This window comes from Protopterus annectens, chromosome 2.part1, assembly GCF_019279795.1.
Source record: "Protopterus annectens isolate FY-2018-M chromosome 2.part1, PAN1.0, whole genome shotgun sequence".
Classification (NCBI taxonomy): Eukaryota; Metazoa; Chordata; order Ceratodontiformes; family Protopteridae; genus Protopterus; species Protopterus annectens.
The window spans coordinates 218,746,258-218,760,194 of record NC_056729.1 but is presented as its reverse complement, the minus strand read 5'-3'; positions in this window follow the sequence as shown (position 1 = coordinate 218,760,194).

Sequence of the window (13,937 nt, the reverse complement as noted above, 5' to 3'; positions counted from 1 at the left end):
TAGGTAGGCATAGGCCTTTCAGTTTTGCAAGGTGGGGACCATGCTGGTTTGCTGTGGACACTGTTGTGTTAGTCAGAAGGTTGGTATATCTCTCATATCTGAGGCTGTGTTGTAGCCACTGAAATGCATGTTGTACTGAAACCTGACTGTTGCTTCTTCCAGTGCACTCTTCTCAGTGTGTATGTTAACTCACACCTGCTAATGCTAACACTGTTTTCATGGGAGTATGTACTTTCCTGTGGGATTTGTGGATTAACTGGCATACAACAGTGGTTCTTGCAATGTGTTGCTATGGCTTTTCTATTTTCCCTTTACATTCACTCCTTGAATGCCTGATATTTGTCTTTACTGGAATGTGTTGCTATGGCTTTCCTATTTTCCATTTACGTTCCCTCCTTGTAATGCATGATATATTTCTTTCAGCACTAAGTTCTTATATGTTTGCTGTGGCTTGGTGGTACTTCATGCAGTCTGGTGAAGCCAAGGTCTGTGGTTTGACACTTACAAAGGTTCTTTATTTTGCTGCTGAGCAGTACTGGGGCCTTGTCATGCAGAGTGAATAAGGCACTTTTAAACAGTTGTAAGCGGGAAGCAGGAAGTCAGTGGGGACACCAGCTAGGGATGTGCAGGCTGGGTGTAGGGAAGGTCCATAGCTGCACATTTCTTTAACTGCAATAGCTGTACATATGTTTGACATTTGCTGTGACATTTGAAACCTTCCACCCCTGAGAGAGGGGTGAGGACAACTAGGTATATTGTACTAACAATTATGAATATCAGGCACATGCAGTGCTTGTGAACTGCTATACTGTCATTAGTATGCTAAATGGCTACATCCTTTGATATTTCTGTGTTGTACTCCTACATAAGGGCATGCTTGTGGAAGTAATTCTACAGCTATTCGCAGAGTGTTTAACAGCAGACAGGCTGATATGCCTGTGTGTTTCTGACACTTCCAGGCCTCAGATACTCTCAGGTATATATTTGACCAGCCTCTGGGAAAGGTACATATCAGTGGGATACACCCGTGATATATTTCAGATATTCTGCAGTTGTGACTGTGGGGTATTTTGAGCATATGTATTACTACACCATTTCTGACATGCAAGTAGTGTCTACTGTAACTTATTGACAGTTACCATTACGTGGGATCCCCCACCTTTCTGCCTACTGTGAGTACATTTCACAGGGAGTCAGTGGGGCACAGGTAACATTTGTTTGCAGATCAGGGACATCCCTGTCAATCAGTCACAGTTGGGAGGTCTGGCCTCTTACCTATTCAAATATGGCGGTGTTTATCCTGCTCTGATACTGTGTGGGGTTTGTAAGGTGCTACTGTAACACTATTACCTACTAGCATGGCTGTTTCTCTTATCACACTAATGTAATGCAATTCCACAAGAATTGCCAGTAAAGATACACAGAACAAGCTTTGTGTAATGGCCTTCCTATTTTCCCTTTACATTCACTCCTTGTATTTCATGATATATTTCTTTCAGCATCAAGCTCTTGTATATCTGCTGTGGCTGAGTGGTAATTCATGCAGTCTAGTGTTTCCAAGGTCCTGGGTTCGGGACTGACAGGGGTATTTTATTTTGCTAATGAGAAGACTACAGGCCTTGTCATACAGAGTGACTAAGGCACTTTTAAGCAGTTGTAAGTGAGTTTGCGCAATGCTTAGCTACGCTTATCTATGCTTCACGCACACCCAGTGACTGCTGCTTAAAAGTGCTTACTCCAGCTAACACCCACGCTATTTCCTTTTAAAGAAAAGAAAATGGGGAAATAGGAAAGTGGTGAAAAAGGGGGCACAAAGAGGGTAGGACAGTAGGAAAACAAGCTTGTGATGTGCAGGAAGGATGTAGGGAAGGCCCATAGCTGCTCAATTCTTTACCAGCAAGATCTGTGCATATGTTAGAAATTTAGAGTGAGATTTGACACCTTCCACCTCTGAGAGAGGGGTGAGGACAACAAAATATGTTGTACAGCCAATTGTATTTATCAGTTTACATGTCCAGCAGACATGTATGCAAAATGGACAGCTATGTATGGGGCGTAATTTTTTTTGTGGGAACAGAGTGCCCTTTTTTTATTTTTTTTTTCAGGTGAGAGTGGAATGTGAGGTACAGGAAGTAGGTATATTTTGGGAGGTAGGTTGGGGAGGTTAACAGACAAGACAAACAAGACGCATACAGGGGTGGAGTATGACACATGTGAGGGGTAAACACAATTGACGGGGATGGATGTTTGGATATCGCAAGCCCATGAGCCCACAGATGGCAACAGTGGAACTGAGATCCCCACCCATGGGCAGTTACCACTGTGCCTTCACAGCCCAGGCCGGGGCTGTGCTGGGGGCTGGATTGGATGGGCAGGCACACCCATGAGTTGCGTATACCAGTGGGGTGACGATAAAAGGGAAAGGGACAACAAATATAAGCCCTCTCATGCTAGGAACAACTATAGAGATAGAAATGTCTCACATGAGGTGGTAGACACTTACAAACAGGACAACAGACTACATTTTCAAAGAGGCTGGAAACAGGAACAACACTTAGACTGGAAAAAGGATGAAAAGTGGAAGAAAAATTATCCACGTCAAACGTTTGGAAGATACAAGAACACCACAGGGATGAAGGGAGAATTGAGGCATTGGTAGGGGGGAATCCAGATAGGATTCTCGACAAATGGCAGTATGGAAATGGTCAGAGTATTATTAAAGAAGGCATCATACACAGTTATAACAACTTTAATATATATAAGTACACAGACCTCATACTAGCAAAAGCACATTTTGATTTATTATCTAAAGGTATGAAGTATATTCCCACAATGTGCTTTAGATTGGTTGATTGTTTAAGTGAGATTAAATTATTTATTAGAAAAATTAATTTAGCCATTATGTATAAGGACAGTGATCTTGTTGCAGTACAAAGGGCAAGTGGTGTAGGTACACTCAAAAAGAAAAGTTATGTCCCTCCGATGCATCCGAATGTACTGGTTTACCACAAATTGGTAACTAAGCAGATTTATAAACTGCAGAATAAGTTAGTAGGCAAGAAATTAAAAAGCAACCTTACTACGGAAGAGATCAGAATTCTTAAGGACTTGAGAGAAGAAAATAGTATTTGGATAATGAAACCAGGTAAGGGAGGAGGTGTGGTAATTTATGACAGTTTGGAGTACACTACAAAAATGCACAAGATTTTACATCTATCAGGCAACTATGAAATTGTGTTTATTAATGAAATCAACACCATGTGCAGACGTATAGATATGTATGTGAAGGAATTTTTTATAGACAACAGAGTCACAGTGGATACCTATAAATTTTTGAAAGTAGAATATCCCAAACACTTTGGTGGGGATCCCTAAGGTGCATAAAAATGTTAGCAACCCACCTTTTCGTCCCATAATTTCAAGCAGTAAATCCAAAACATTTCCATTGGGAGTTGCAGTGGATACTATGTTAAAACACATGTATGTGAAGATTCCTCATTTGGTTAAGGATTCGTGGGAGTTTTTAAAGAAATTTTCCACAGTTATATGGAAAGAAGGACTACTATATGTTACTATTGATGTGGTAGATTTATTCTCTTGCATTCCCAAAGAGGAAGGTATGGAAGCATTCAATAACAGCATAAAAAATACACTGATTTAGAATGGGATAGGGTTTACCTGATTCTCGAACTTATGTCTATAGTATTAGATCACAATTACATATTGTATGAGGGTGAACATTTTAGACAAACTAAGGGAGTAGCTATGGGGGCAGCATGTGCCCCCATATACGCAAATCTGGTCATGTTAGACTGGGAAGAGTCAGTAGTTTTTAAAAGTGAATACTATAAACATGTCAGATATTACTTTTGGTTTCTTGATGACATAAACATCTTATGGGGCGGAAGTCAGGCTGCTTTGAATAATTTCTTGGACTATTTAAATCAAAGTAGTGAGTACCTTCGACTTACTTAATCTAGTAGTAGTGAAGGTATAGCATATTTGGACACTTATATATCCAATGGAGACAAAGGCTTTAAGTCTCATATTTACAGAAAAAGCACAATCTCCAATGGTTATTTGGAATACCTTAGCATTCACCCAAGGAAATTGTTGTAAAATATTTACAAAGGACAGTTTATTAGAGCTATAAGAATAAAATCGGAATAAACAGAGATGGTAGAAGATATGGATTTCATCACTGAATTGTTTAAAGAAAGAGGTTATAATATGAATATGATGAAAGATGTGAGGAATTATGTCATTAAGGAATGGGGACTCAAATATACCCCATTATTAGGAGCTAACAGTAAGGAAGGGACAATTACTAGGATGGAACGCATTAGTTCCACTAACCCAGGTTTCAATAGAGCATGTGTATTGGAATATGGGCCACATACGAATAAAGTAATGAACATCATGACCAGCAATTGGAATGTTATGATGGTTGATCAAGACATTGCGAATATTATAGGTCCCAAACCCTCATTTGTGTACAAAATGGGTTGCAACATTAAGATGTATTTGGAAAGAGGGACAATAAAGAATGGAATAGACAGTGGTAAGAAGCACACTAAGAAATGTGGTAATTGCAATCAATGTCAGGTGATAAATGAAGAAGAAGGGACTATGTTGAATAATGTCAACAGAACTAGGATATTAGATTTAAACAAGGCAACTGTAATTCTAAATTTGTTATATTTGGCAAAATGTTTGATATGTCCAGGATACTACAGAGGGAAAACTGAAAGATGTTTTAAAAAACTTATTTATGATCACCTATATAGTATCAAGAGAAAGGATGTAAATAATGCCCTGTATAGACATATAGAGAAGTGTGGGGACAAGCACAGTTTTAAATTTGCCATTTTGGAAAACATCGTCTCAGACCCCAGAGGTGGCAATATTAAAGCCACCTTGGGTTACAAAGAAATTTGGTGGCAATTATATACTGACGCTTCGACCCCACCGGGGCTTAATGATTATATATCTATTAAATCTTTGTTAACTATTAAGTAATTCATGTGCATTAATTATTATATTTAGATACAACTTTGCCAATGATACAAAAAGATGTTTTTAAGGAAAGTTATTGTTGTATAAGTTATTCTAGTAAGATTTTCATCTAATTTTATTTTTTTTTTTTTTATTTGTGAATCAAGTATTTCTGGAGTAAATGGTGAATCTGAATGAAGATCTGGATTTAATACAGTTAAACAGTCAGTAGTTATTAGAGAGTAGTTTTAGGGTACATTTGAAGTACACATTTTTAAATGTGTTTGAACACATTTTAATGCTTTGAGTGGATGTACATTTGGAATATAACAATAAGTTTTATATATGCATTTTTTTAATGTATTTTTTGTATGTAATTTTGGTGCACATGTCACTTTAAAACATTTTATCTTTTTTTTTTTAGCGCCAAAAGCAGTATTTAAACTGCAATAAATTTGTATTGAGATGTTCTGATGAAGCCCACTTCCTTGTTGGTGAAAGCGCTTAACAAGAAGTATTAAATTAATATTTTTTAGCCAACTTTTTTGTTGGTGTGTATTTTTTCAGGCAACTTCATTGCTGGTTCATTTTTGTTGGTGATTTTGCATCTCAGGGGTCCATGGACTCAGCGGTCTTTCACTTGCCATTAATTTGTAACTAGTTGACGGAACGCTTCTTTGGTTCTGCACATCTGGATTTTCATTTTTATACATTCTGTAGTCAAAAAAATGTTAGAGTAAAATTTTAATATTATTGCCTTTACTCTGTTTTAACTGTATGTTTTTTTTAGTGCAGCAAGTTTAAGCAGCATTGGTAGCTACACTATGCCATAGGACATGAAGAGTGATACACCATTGCTCAGCATTGGTGCATGATGCAAAGTTTTTCTCAAATGCAGAGGAAAAAATGTGAAACCCTTTATTAGAGATTTATTATTTATGTGTGTGGTGTGTGATTAAATTTTTTGACCACATTAAAGGTGTGAAAATGGGGTAGATAGGAAAATGGTGAAATGGGGGCAAGTATGGGGAAGAAATAAAGGGGAAGCAATATAGGAATTTGCAGAAAGGAATTAGGAAAGAACTATAGCTATCCACTTCTTGAACTGTGTAATATGAACACGTATATAAAATTGAATGAATTTAGACACTCATCACAACACAGATGGGCGACAACAACACAGTCACGTTGTATAGCCAATTGGACCAAATCAAGTGTGTCAAGAAGACACTTGCAAAGTGGGGAGCTATGTATGGGACAAAATTATTTTTGTGGGACAGGTGCCCAATTTTTTTTTTATTTTATTTCAGTAAAAGAGGAATGTTGGGTGAGGTAAGTAGGGTAAGGAAGTGGGTGCAGACAAATAGGACAAATAAGATAGAGACAGGGATGGTGAGGGATGCAAAAGATTGGGGGACATCATGATTGGGGATATGAGGAGGACATTGGAGGCCATTGTCTTTCAAGCATGGGGATAGTGAGAATATAGTCCTCATCCTCAAATTTGTCATCACTGCCACTTTCCTCAGTTTCCTGTTGGAGTGTGTGATGTTTTTGTTTTCTCTGCATTGCAAGGAGCATCTTCTCCATATGGCTGAGGCGTAAACCAATGGCACCTTCTACAACCTCATGCACCATGCCTGGCAGCTCCTGGTGGGTGACAAAATCACTACCCCCAGCAATATTTTCAGAGGATATCACTACACTAGCTGCTGGGGTAACATTACCTCATGTTGAGGGACCAGGTAGTGAAGGGGTTGAAGAGGTGTTCAGTCAGGGTGTGTCCCAGATGTGTTGGGCGTGTGTGTAGTAGCCATTGGAGGGGTGGCTGAGCTGCACTGGTTGGCCCACCTCCCTGTGGTGGAAATCATTTTGTCAGTTGTCAGAAAATTATGACATCAGAAAGTTGTTATCACACATATAAAAATAAAAAAGAGAGATATGGGGTTGGTTAAGAGAAAAAAATAAGAGCCATTATATGTCAGATGCAATAAATTACTGCAATGCAGATATATTTTTACTTTTACATTAACTATATTTTTATAAAAAGTAGAAAATAGGACTGAGGATTGTTCTAAGTAATCCTTGCAATACACATATATTGCCAATATGGTTTTACAAATAATACAGATTAATAACATGGCATTTATGCCAATTTGTTGAAATTAATATTTAATATTGTTTAATTATTGTACTATGCATTTGTTATTTGTGGGATTTGAACCCACAACATCTGACTACAGTATTACAATTGTCTCTTAATAATTACTCTGAACTACAGAATGAAGCATGCATGTGTGATTTTACAATTAAGATATGCATGCTTAATTAGCCTAATATATAGAAGAATAGTACTTTTAACAAAATAATAAGTAATTTATGCTACATGCATACCCTTTGCTTCTCTCAGTCTTTCTAAACATTCAGCATGAGCTACTTTGTTTGCTAAAATCTCCTGGGCAGCTGTATAATAAAGTGGGGAGAAAAAGAGAAGAGCATTATGCATACCAGTCTTGGCTATCTCCAACTTTGTATATAATTTAAAGTATCTTTATCTGCATACTAATACATCTGCGGGATGTCAGCTGTCTTAAACTCATCTAACCACTGGTTGAGTTGTGCCTGCTTGCACATTGTCAGGTTGTTGCACTGTGTTGCTCTCCAGTGCAGTGTGTGGAATGCCAGTCACACTAGAAATAGCTTTGGCAAGACTATTCTAAGCCTCTGATTTATATTAACACATGGCATATTCACTCTGAAAAGCCTACACCTGCAGCACCAAAGGAGCCCATTGAATATTCTGGACCCCTATTCACCCCATCTTTGAACTCTAAATTGGGCACCTTCCTTCCTAGCTCCTGCTATGTTCACACTGATCATACAGCAACAGTTGACGTGTTTCCTGCCATTTTCTGTTATCATGTTTAATGATCAGTGCGCAAACTTGCACAACCATGCCAACTGTGTTTGCATTATGTTAAGCAGAGAGCAACATTGCCAAACAGAGGGAAGGTAGATTATGAAATAGGAAGGGTAATGTGACAGTTGACATTAGTTTATGGGTGACATGCTGCTATACCTGTTAGCTGACTACTTCACGGGTGTGTATTTGGGGCATAAATTTTATGACCTGACACTTTTTTGTGTGGCTTTACACACTGATAAAAGTAATTTGTTCATTGTAGGATTCAAGCCTATGTAAAATAGAGAATACATATTCTTCCACATAGATGTTTTTCCTCCTTGCCATAAAAGAAGTACTTGCCAGATGTGTTCATTAATTATACAGACACATTAAATGAGTGGTTAACCATGTATGTGTGTGACATGAAAGTTCAGAAAAAAAAAATTTAATTGTAGAACCATAATTGTACTGATGACCACAGTTAGACATATAATACATATGCTATCATGTGTATGCTTAATTCACCTGGTATACATACTTTTTTTATGTATAATTATTTTTACGTAAAATTATTTTTATATTGTTAATTTTTATCTAAATTACAGTGAATCAGCATTAGTCAGTTTGTTGACTTAGAACCCTCCCTCACATGTATTATGGCCATTAAATTATGTTTGTTTCCACAGGTAGAGCTAGCCATCAGGTGCAATTTTTACACTCATTACTACATATGAGTGCTGACTGCCACACAACATCATTTATCATGTTCACTCAGTGGAAAACCACACGTTTCAATGTATCTTTTTAGAAACTGACAATGTCTGCTTATTGTCTCCAGGTGATGGGGAACTGCAGGTGTGCATGCATGCTGAATGCCATGCAACACTGATTAGCATGTATGCATGATAGAAAGCAAAAGATATAACAATGTATCTTTTTAGAAATTGACAATGTCTGCAGGTGTTGTAGATATGCAGGTGTTGAATATGCATGCTGGCAAAAGTGCAAGACCACTTAGCGTGTCTGCGTGATGGAAGACAAAAGATGTAACAATGTATATTTTTGAAACTGACAATATCCGCTTATTATCTGTGGCATTATTCCGTGTTTGCATGGAGGTGAGCAATGTGCAAACAAGACAGGCAAAGCTCAGAGTGTATTATTATTATTGTAAAGTGTTTATTATTTTTCAACAATAAAAGATAAATGCGGGACATGAACTATGCTATGTGCTTCATCATGTATATCATGTGTGCTACACACACAGTTGATTCTCAGCTCTAATTTATGCTAGCCTTATCATAGAAGCAACTTCCATTCATTTTAAAGTATTTATCTGTTTCACTGTATTGAGCTGAGCCTTATGCCACACAAATATTAATTATTAAAAAAAATAAAGAATATTACAGAATGCATTTTAACACACATTACAGATTTTTACAGAACTCTGGATCTGAACTATCATACTAATGAAACTACAAAACATACTAAACAACTTTGTGCCAGGAAAGGAAATCATGTGCATATAAGCAATTCCCATTTCCTCCACAATATTAACAAGTCATAGACACTTGTACACTTATTTGTATGTGTGGCTTGCATATTTAATACATGAGTGATCCAACAAGCATTTAAAATTATTGTTTGCACCAATGCAGCTCTGTTTTCTTTTTGTATTGTATTCATTCTTCTCTTATCTGTGCTGTACTCTCAGACATGCAGTCTATAGTGTATTTTGTATCGTCCTTTAAATGATTGTTAATGATGCGTGAAAAAAGTTTTTAGCAAAGGCAGAGTACTTTGACTATTAGTGAACAAGCGTGAACGTACCACAATTTAGGGTCATCATGGAGGTGTAGACATGCTCCTCTAGGGCCTCTGAGCACATGCTTAGGGTTGTAGATGTGGCACAGGCTGACATGTGTTACTGCCTCTGCAGTATGGCCAATTCAATGGATTGTGTGAATGACATGATGAAACAGGCAATGTCTGTTAAGGAACACCTGCTGGGAGGTGGGCAGCATCCTATGGATATAGGTCAGCATCATCATCTGATGTTAGCCAATGTGGCCATGCCTGATCATGTTTCTGTAGTGCTACTACTACCACTGCTCCATCAGTGATTGAGGTATCCACAAGCAGATATGGTAGGCCATGGTATCATAGTCCTGGGCATAGTCTCAAGAAGAGCTTGCCCAGCAGATATCAGCTGCATTCATGTAGCAGCAGGACATCTGACCATAGGCATGGACATGTCAGTGCAATGCCTGTCAGGGCCAGATCCCATGGTCAGGAGCAATGATGCTAAACTGTTACATCTACTATGAATGGATCACACCTATCTGACATACCAGGATGTAGAGCTAGCTCAGAGCTTGGATCTGCTATTGCAGACACTCGTGCACACATTTCAGCTTTTTTGCCTGTACAGACACACACACACACACACACATAGTTACATGGGTCAGTCATGAGCCTTACAGCTGATGTGGTCTCAGTGGCCATTTGAAACTTTATCCAAATGTCTGCCTGTCTGTCTTTCTTACTCACATGCCCTCGCTACCTTTTGTGTCAGCCTAGGCCTCCTGCCCCCCCCCCCAAATGACACCCTGTGCAAAATGATGATAACTTTACCATATCCTTGTTTTTCTGTCCTTTGGATTCAGGGATACATAAGTCTTTTATCTGGGTCTCAGGGTGCATAGCTGACTGAGTGTTTAGTATATATATGTGTCCATGATGCTTTTTTTGAAATTGTACTGCTTCCTTACAGGATTTTGTAATGCCTGAATCTTTGAAGCATGAGGGGTATTAGCTGACAGAGAATGCATTTGTTGACATGAGTCATTGCTGTCACATATTGATGTAATTGCTGTAAAAATCACCTATCTTCTATTTGCTTACATTAGCAAGTAACAGCATGCAAGGATCTGCCATTTATTTGTGTTCTTAGCCATTTATTACTTAACACTTACCTTGATAGCCCAGCAGTTAGAAGAGTTTTAATTCAGCCTGATTCTGTGTGATACTAGCAGTACCCAGCCATTACATGGGTAAGAAAAGGTTGTGAGCATGGTCTGGCATCAGTGTTACTGCCTGTATGTGCATAGGAGGAAAGTTTTACCCCCTTAGGCAGTGAGCGTGTGTGCTATCAATTGCCTCTTGGCCTGGGTAAGGGCATATCATGCACACCTACATCTATTGACACCCACAGCAGCTGGTGGTTCCCCCTCTGACTCCTCACCTGCATGTGGTTATGTGGACCTTGCCAGTGGCAGTGGGATGTATGCCCCTTCAACCTGATGTTCTTGCTGGAGCTGTTTTCTCAGAATAATATTGTGAAGGATGGCACAGAGAATGAAAATTGCATCACATGTACAGAGATAGTACTGCAGGGCTCCTCTGGATGGATATAGGCACTGGAACTGTGACTTCAGCAGCCCAAAAACATGCTCTATGATAATTCTTGCTTGAGCATATGCCTCATTATAGTGTTCTTCAGTGGGTGAGTATGTATTTCTGAAGGGCATAATCAGCCACAGCTTGAGTGCATAACCCACATTCCCCAGTAAATGACCTTGTGGGATATTCCCCCTAGAAAATCTCTGATAGAGTTGTGAGTTGTGTCAGATATGGGAATCTTAGTAACCGCCCGGGTTTCCAGCACACATATTCAGTATGATTCACTTAGCATTACACATAACCAAGCAGCTGATTGAGTGAATGCACTTTCTGTGTATGTGCATCCTCCCCTGTTCCCCAGGTGTTACTTTGATTTTCAATGTGAGTGAAGTCTATGACACCCAAGAATTCAGGATAGTGCCCTATAGGGTAGAAATCTTGCATAGTTATAGCTCTGCCCTCACGTGTATGAGGAAAATGTATGTAGTCACTGGCATGTTGTAGCATAACATGCAGGAATTGATGGAAGGTCATGGATGCTGATGCCTATAACACCAACAGCGTATCACCTGTTGGTCTCTGGAAAGTTCATGTAGCTAATATTCTAAGTGCTACATATACTTAGTCTCCATAGGTATTGGTTTCCCTCGGTTTACTCTTGATCTCAGTTGAGGGTGACAGAGGTTGCAGAGTTCCTGTAGTTTGTCTCTATCCACCCTGTAGCACTCTACAATGTTCTCCTCATTCAGACCATGAAGAGTTAAATGGGGTCTAAACACCCTTCTCCTTCTTGACCAAGGTCTATTAGCAGCAGCAGCATAGACTTGGGCCTATTGCACATACACATATATAAGAGCAACAGCAGTCCTTAATATCGTGTCCATGTAGAGTAGTTTATGTGGCTGTATTCCAATAGGTTTTGGAATTCACAGGCAAAACCTGCACTGAGTGTACTACATGATCACTTTATAGCTTGTTGAATAGCTCCTTCATCTTGGATTGGTTGATTAGCATACAATTCAGCTGCTTGTGCAATGATTAGCATGTCATGATGTTTACCATGTTTGTGTGGCTCTTCACACCATATAGAGCTGTTTACTGAATACAAAACAGTGCGCTACCATGTTCGCATAGTACCATTACATGCAAACGGTTTTAGCTCACCATGTAGGCTATATTGAATCCAGTCCTCTATCTTTTGGATTTAGGGATACATGTCTTTTGTGCGATTCCCAGGGTGCATAGCTGACTGAGCACTCTATATATATATATATATATATATATATATATATATATATATATATGTGTGTGTGTGTGTGTGTGTGTGTGTGTGTGTGTGTGTGTGGTTTTGGTGCTTTTTTTGAAACTGTACTGCTTTCTTATGGGTTTTTCTGTTGTGTGCATGTTTGATGAATAAGTTCTATTAGTTGATGCATAGCTGACTGAGCACTCTATATATATATATATATATATATATATATATATATATATATATATATATATATATATATATATATATATATATGTGTGTGTGTGTGTGTGGTTTTGATGCTTTTTTTGAAACTGTACTGCTTTCTTATGGGTTTTTCTGTTGTGTGCATGTTTGATGAATAAGTTCTATTAGTTGAGAGAGAATGCATCTATTGATATGTCAGTGCTGTCACAGACTGATGCCATTGCTGTAAAACTCACCCACCTTTATTCAGTTATATTAACAAGTACCATTATGTAAGGATCTAATATTCGTTTGTGTTCTTAGTCATTTGTTTTTCTATTCTGTGTTCAACACTTACCTTGACAGTCTAGCAGTTACAAGTGTTTTTATTCAGGGCTGACTCTGTGTGATGCTAGCAGTGTGCAGCCATTACATAGGTGAGTAAAGCTTGTGAGCATTGGCTGTCATCGAATTTGCTGTTTTTATCTACATGGGATGACCATTGTACTTCCTTAGGTGGTGAGTATGTGTGCTATCCTTTGCCTCTTGGCCATGATGAGGGCATATTGTGCACACCTACATCTACCTACACTCACAGCAGCTGATGGTTCCCCTCTTGCTGGTGATGAGATTTGTGTCCTTGGTGTTCCTGCTAAAGCTTTTTTCTCAGAATAATATTGTGAAGGATAGGACAGACAGAGAAAATTTCAGTGCAAATACAGAAATTGTACTACAGGGTTCCTCTAAGGTATCTAGGCACCAGAACTGTGACTTCAGCAACCCAAACACATACTCTGTAATATTTTTTGTTTAAGTGTGTGTCTCATTATAGCTTTTCTTAGTAGGTGGGTGTGCATTTCTTATGGGTATTGTCAGCCATGGTTCGAGTGCATATCCTGCATTACACAGTAAATGACCTTGTGGGATATCCCCCCTGGAAAATCTCTGACATAGCTGAGAGTTGTGCTACACATGGGAGTCATGGTAACTGCTGGAGTTGCCAGCATGCACATTCAAGATGATTCCCTTACCATTAAACATCTGGCGTTTAATGGAGTGCAATCCCTTTCTGTTTAGGTACAATCTTCCTTGTTCCCCAGGTGGTGCTTTGATTTTAATGCACATGTAATCTATGGCAGCCGAGACTTAATGGAAGTGTGCTACAGGCAGAAATCCTGCATAGTTGTAGCTCTGTCCTCG